The sequence below is a fragment of the Rhagoletis zephyria genome, unplaced genomic scaffold, assembly GCF_001687245.7.
Source record: "Rhagoletis zephyria isolate East Lansing unplaced genomic scaffold, Rhagoletis_zephyria_1.1 Rzeph_scaffold_03213, whole genome shotgun sequence".
NCBI lineage: Eukaryota > Metazoa > Arthropoda > Insecta > Diptera > Tephritidae > Rhagoletis > Rhagoletis zephyria.
The window spans coordinates 1,482-8,892 of NW_016160296.1; the positions used below are offsets into that span (position 1 = coordinate 1,482).

Below are 7,411 nucleotides of genomic sequence, written 5' to 3' on the forward strand. Positions count from 1 at the left end.
CATCATTGATCAAGATTGTACCATAAAATTGCTCTGAGCTGTAGACTCTTGAAGAATAAAACTCAAAGTTTACAAGTATTTTATATGGGAATCTTTGCACGCCTTGGGCGAGTACTTAATCTTAATATTAAGGGTTAAAATTTGCAGGGAGTTTTTTTTTAGGTGTTTTCCACAAAATTTCGAGGTAGGTGTGAAAAAAACAATAGTTGCAAAAAAATACCCTAATACACATATATTGCAAATATGTTAATTTACGGCATTTTTGAATCGGCAATTCGGGCGTTCTTCAACCGCATTCTGAGAATGGGCGCTTTCGAACCGGCTGTCGATATGGCGTTTGTTAAATAATGAACTATATTTGTCACAAAAAAATAATAAAAATTAAATAATAAACAAATTATTGGTCGCAACTTCTCAATAAGTGGGTGATGTATAATTGTGAAGCATACTTTAGAGAAAATAAGAAAAAATCAAATAATTTTTGCCATTTTTTCGTACTTGCTTAAATCTATTATGACTTAAAACTACATAGTGCTTGATAGCCAAAATTTTATCGGAATGCATACTTGCGAATGCGGCTGTTAGTATTAAAAAAAATAGTAGTGTACACTTAGGTCTCTTTTTATGCGGATTTTTTTTTATACGGATTTGAATTTATGCGGTTTTTCAAAGCAATATTTCGCAGTAGCAATTTTGCTTTTTTGAGAGTTTTTATTACTTTTTCAGTGTGTAAAGGCAATGCTTCTGATAAATAAGTTGTCTTTGTATAATGGGCCGTATGAATAAAAATAAGCAATTGCTTTTTCTTAAAATTTCAGATCTTTTACTCAATTTATTCAAACAAAATTTAAGTAAAAGGTATAAAATTTTAAGAAAAAGCAATTGCTTAGTTTTTATTCATACGGCCCAATAGATTGGCGCTTACACATATGTTAGTGTTTGGCCGAGCTTCTCCTCCAATTTGTGGTGTGCGCCTTGATGTTGTCACACAAATGGGAGGGACCTACAGGTTTACGCCGACTCCGAACGGCTATTGTATTTTTACAAGAAGCTGTTTTTCATGGCAGAAATACACTCGGAGGTTTGCCATTGCCTGCCGAGGGGCGACCCCTGTTAAGAAAAAACCTTTTTTGCCCCTATTATGAGTTGCATTCGATCTTCGACTGTGATCGAAAGTGCTGATCGAACGAATTTTCATTTGGTATTATGGCGCTCATTCGATGAAGAATAGCGCAATTGTGAATTTCGCTCGTTTAGGTTGTTCACAATAGTATATTTTTCACCGCCGAGAAGCATTGTTTACAAATCGAGCAAACTAAATAGTGTGCTTATACATATGTACATATGTAAATTTGTGCAAATTAAAAAGAAATAAAAAGAAATCGAGTTTATGAAAACGTGGAAAAAAAATTTTAATTAGTACAACGGAGTTCTGATTGAACTATTCGTCAGAGGATGAGAGCTTAGAAAACTGGCCAAGAGCAGATAATGTTTAAGAGAGTTTAAGTGCAGTCTTTCGAATATATTTTGACACTATATATTTAAGAAATTTTGCGATCCAAATCTATTTAAAATATATTAAAACTATAAACAGATCTATGATTTTGTTCTCAGAGATGAAATTGCATGAAATTAATAAAAATTGTTTAGAATTAGTGTCTAGCCGCCAAAAAGTAAGAAAACAAATGCAAAATCATAAATTTTTCACAATTTTCTAACTCTTCGCTACACCAACGAAGGCAAAATTCTGTTCGACAGAAACTTCGATACTCAACGAAAATTTCGACACGCTTGCATAGCTCATAATACGAATTTCACTTTCGATCTTCGATAGCCAGCGAAGATCGAAAATCGAATGCAACTCATAATAAGAGCCTAAATTTTCTTTTATGTATTCTTACATAATTCATGTATTTATTGTGGTATTTTTATTTTTATTTTTTGGTTAAAATACAGATAAATTTTTATTTATTTCATTAATGTTCGGTTTTACAGGGAATAATAAGTGTTGAAGTGCTCAATAATGCCTTAGTGGATTTTTTTATGCGGTTTTTTAGAATTTTTTACATGGAGTATCTGAATTTGTGCGGTTTTTGAAAATGCTGGAACGCATCCCCTGTTTTTGTATGAAAGTAAAGAACTTTTTTATGTGGATTTTTTTATGCGGCTTTCTGAGGAACGCATGTACCGCATAAAAAGAGAATATCTTAGTACTTACCGATAACCAGCTCGACAGTTTTTAGTTTAATAAGTGGCTTTTTCCCAGCCTTTCCTTCGAAGTTGTACAGCCACACCAGCTCGCCACTGAATAACGACTGCAGCACTTTCTCCACTATACTCCTGGATTATATATATATTTGATTAAAGAAAACCTATTCTCGTTCTTGAGAAGAACTGTAACTTACCACAGCGTCAGCGTTGCCTTGTCTTTAAGGTGATCCTCCCCCTCCGATGACATCGGAAGCAAACTTTGCAGTAAAGTTTGCTCTTCAATTACCAAGTCACTGGTGATTCGGCTTACACGTCGGTGGGTTTTCGCAGAGAGCACCTTACATTCCCCCAGCAGTTGACCCTGCGCTTGTACCTTACAACACTCGGGCATCTGAAAATAAAATAAAGTCAAAAGTCAAAACATTAATTAAATTTAAAAAACTTACCTTCTCGGTATGAGCGCTTTCTACGGCGGAAAGCCTTTTCGAAATTTCCTTTTGTTAAGTCTCCACTGTTCCAAGGGCGACAAAAATTTTTTGTAGCGCTGTTGAATTTCATATAATTTAAGTGTAAATTAAAAATAAAATCAACATATGTATGTTGTTAATTTAATATATCTGAATCATTATTCACGGCAGGTTGGATGGCCGTATGGTCGAGGAATGGCTGGAACACGTCGAAATAGCGAGATACTCCAGCTACAATGAGAACGTTTCAATTAGGACAGTATCTCCGGCTCATCATCAATAATAAAAGAGAATTCCATTTGTTTCTAACTAAATTATTAAATAAGTTATGCAACAGAGGAATTAAAATAAATATATTCCCTGCTGGAATAGAAAAATACTTTAATGGCCTTATTCATAAAAAATAAAGTAGCCTTATAAAAGGTTTATAAATTGAAAAATGTATGAAAACGTCAATTTATAAAGCTCTTTAAACCTACTTTATTTTTTATGAATAAGGCCATAAGTCTATATCTTCTCTCTTAATAATTTGAATGTCAGGACACCACGGGCTCCCTAATACCATGTTCGGACCGAACATTGTATTAGGGGATTGTGGGCTGTAATCTGTTCGCACCGGCTGTTAGTGTTTTCTTTGACATTTCTTTCATCCTTTGTTTACAGTTTTGCTACAAGAAATCAAAACCAAAATATTTTTCTTTAATTTTCTTATTGTTAGCAAACTTTATCTTTTATTTGTATTTTAATTTGGCCAGCCAATTAGCAATCCCAACTAGCATATTAGAGATGATAAAATAAGACTTCCACTTCGATAAATGTATCTAAAAAACTAGTGAAGACACCGAGTGGAATGAGTCGAACGTGAGTTTTCAAGTAGTTTTCAGCGAAAACTAGTTTTCTTTTGATAGATTTTACATGGACGAAAACACAAGTTTTAGGTCGAGAACCAGATTCAGCAACGAAAAGATGTTTTCGATGGCAGTCCGAACGTGGTATAAAAACGTCCCCAACCTTTGTCAAAACTACAACGCAAAACCTGTCTGTTTGGGTTTGTTGGTTGACAATTTTCAGGGATCCCGTTTTATAACTAAAGGAGAAACAATCTTATTATTTTTTGACAATTTATAATAAACCTATCTATTTGTGAAATTTTGCTGGAATTCGTTCTTCTATTCTTAAAAATAATTGCTGCAATATTTTATTTGGATTATTAATAATTTTTTTTATATATTGCATATAATTTTCGAACTTATATGCAGAAAAATTGTCTAAAGGACCAAATTGTTTAACGCAATCACTTAAATGCAAAAGACTATGGACGTTGAAACTAATTAAATGTTCGCCGTAAAACTTACTAAACAACTTTACAAATTTTTTTTACATTTAATGAAATGAATGGCGACATTATATTCTACTTGACAGTGTGGAAAATTCAGAGGGAACTAACTTATTCAGAAATAATATTTTCTCAACTGGCGTAGTTTTTTAGTTACTCCTAAGTGAACTCAATGCATGGGCTCTAACGGAAATTGAGATTTCATGCGATCTAAATTCTTCTAAATGATGCGTTATAGCTATTTCATTTTTAAAGGAACTATCTGTTCTTAATTCTCCAACGTTTTGAAAAAACAGACCCTTCTTTGTAACTACTGTCCTTGTTGAAGACATTTAGGGCAGCTGTTTTTCCCAGTGTGTGACTTCACGCCAGCTATAAAGGCGCGCGCTGGTGTGTCACATGTAAAAAGTCTTACACTAAATTCTTTTAAACCTGCTTAGATCCTACCCTTATACCATTCTGACTGAGAATTTTTATCTCTTTGCAAAAGGAAATTATTAACATCGGATGGCTTACTCATTCCTGGGAAGAAGGCAATTGTAAATGTGATCGAATTAGGATAAGCTACTATATGCCCCAAAATGGGCCACAATGCCCTATTAGAGCTTTAAAATAATTTCAAACCATCTCTGCCGACATCTATCAAAATTCTTTCCAAATTTTCTAAAAAATCTAAATCCGTGATACAAATATTTAAAGGTAGTTTCACTTCTTATCCGCCATTGCTCCCATTTCAAAAATTATTTCAAGGAATATATTTTTATAGCGAGCTTTTAGTGGTTTATTTCTAAAATTAATTATAAAATGGAAGGCAAGTAAAATACTCCTATTACGTTGCGTAATGCACATAGATAATCTATTTGTTTATGCAATCATTTTCATCATTATTTAGTACGATTAGCTGCATATTTCGGGATGGCGACGTGCATGGTAACTTCACCAAGGTGTTGTTTGCTTGTTCCAACCAGTTTTCGGCGGTAAATTTTCAGCCTCAGGACGGATGTGCCCAATCTAAGCGAAACGCTGCACCACTATAAACTATAACAAGGAGCTCTAAGAATTTGTACATTTTTTTACCTTCCTCTAAGTTTATGCTTCCATAGTGCTTTCATTGACGATAAGCTACTTTTTAACTATTCCTTTGTACATATGTCCTCTGAAAGGACCCAAATTAAAGCAACGTCCTAGATCTATAATAATATCTCATGGAACACTGCATATAATACCAAATTTTTATGCGGTAAGGTAATTTAAGGTATTTTAAATTACTACAAACAGCTTATTAACAGCTATGCTGATACGATGAATTAAGTAAATTTAAATTGCGTGTTGTTATTTTTTAATGCATAAAAAATTTCTTTAAAAAATAATAAAATTTCCAAAACAATAATTTGTTGAGGTGGCAGTGATGCTCGAGCAATTTACGAAAAGTATAAACGTCATAAGCACAGTTTATGTCAAAAAATTTCAAAGTGAAACTACCTTCTTTTTTGGTATCATGTCTAAATCTTTGAAATTAAAATTATATTGTATTCCATGGTGAAATAAATATAAGGTGATGTCGCTTACATAACCTCACTTTTTCTGCATGCCAATTGCGGCCATGCATTTTGGGGTAGTAGAAAAAGGGCGAAAAGATTAGGACTATTTTTACTACTTTTTGGGGACTATTTCCAATACATACATATATCAGTGGACCCCACACCAGTTAAATGAAGCTTGCATCAATAAAATATTTTTTCTGTAAACCAGTGTAATTACAGTTTCATTTTTTCGCTCAAAAGAAATTTTTATTATATAATTTTTATTTTTTCGATCAAATATATTGGTTTTAATAATTATTATTCAGTTATATTTTTCTACCTTAAAATTATTATTTGAAAAACCTTAAGGCCACACGGTCGTACCACACATATATGATGATGGTTAATACTTAAAAAATAAGGACTATTTTCCGTCTTTCATTTATTCAAATAAAAATAATTAAAACAAATTAATGGGTCGATTATCGATATCAACCGAACTTCAGTTGAGTTGGCAGTTGCCAAAACGATATTATAGATGGCCTCTGGCAACTCTCAACTGTCAACTGAAGTTGTCACAAAATGTGTATACCAGCAACTGCATTTTTGTGGTTGCTGTGGAGGTTAGAAGAGCGTTTTTACAAGCGAATATTTAAAAGTGAGTAAAATATTTTAATTTTTAGCAGTTTTAACGTTACTAAAATTTTGCAATGTATTTGATTTTGCAGAATATAGTGAAAATAACTACAAGACAACAATTTGAAATTTTGGTGCAACAAATAGAGCAAAATCCTTCGATTGCTCGTGGTGTACGCGCTTTTGGTGAGACAAAAGCAAATACTGAGCATGTTTGGAAGGAAATTTCATCTAAATTAAATAGTTACGGACCGCCAACTCGTACATCCGAAGAATGGCAGAGGGTATGATACATTTTAAAGCCAAGCTGAAAAAGAAAATGGCACATAATAGGAGAAATATATCCATCACCGGCGGCGGACCATCTGAAGAAATAAGTTTGTCCGCGCTGGAGCAGGCCGAAGCGAACTTTCTGCAAATGGGCACTTCGGTTGATCCGCCAGGTCGCACGTTCGGAGCAATTTTACCCCAACAGCCTCAGGACACTGAAAATATTGGGTCCATTGAGGAAATTGAAACAATCTTAGAAGTAGAGACGGAGCAACCACAGCAAGAAACAGTGACGCCTCCTGTAGCAGTACAACCACCCAGGAGAAAGAGGGCGCACGATATCCGATTAGACCTCCTCCAGCAACAAACAGGAACCCAGGGTGAGGTTGTTAATAAGTTGGAAAAAATTTAAAGAAAGCTGTCCAGAAGAAATGATCTCTTAAAAGATATACGGGATTTGAAGAGGGAAAAATTAAAAATATTTAAAGAAGCGCATGAGATGAAAAAAAAATAACATCAGATGCTTGCTGAAGAGCAGCATTTGAACAAAAAAATTTAACAAAAAAAACTGGAGCTCTTAGAAAAACAGATCTCCAATTTAAGTTGACGCTTTTTATTTATACCTATATTTTTTTACTATTAAGATCAATTGAATGAACTGTGTTATTTGTCAATGTTATTGTGGCTTGTTAACATTTTATTTTTAATATTTTTTATTGAGCTTTGTACCACGATTGTTTATTAGGAAAAATTGAAAAAGCAACAAAGTCTAAGCGGTAGAAGTTATAGCACTATTTCGGAGATCACCACATCTCCTCATCAGACTTCTTTTTACCTAGTACTGCATACTACCATGTTTCGGGCCCCGGCGAAGTCGATCAGCCTCAATCCGTTCTACTTCTACACTGAGGGAAAAAAATATTCAAATCAAATAGAAACGTGATTGATCTTACTATAAACGTCAACGA

At 33.7% G+C, this 7,411-nt stretch overlaps 1 pseudogene; it reads right to left on the reverse strand.

Moving 5' to 3' along the window:
- Positions 1-485: 485 nt before the first annotated feature.
- Positions 486-5,623, reverse strand: LOC108368601 (uncharacterized; annotated as a pseudogene).
- Positions 5,624-7,411: the final 1,788 nt, after the last annotated feature.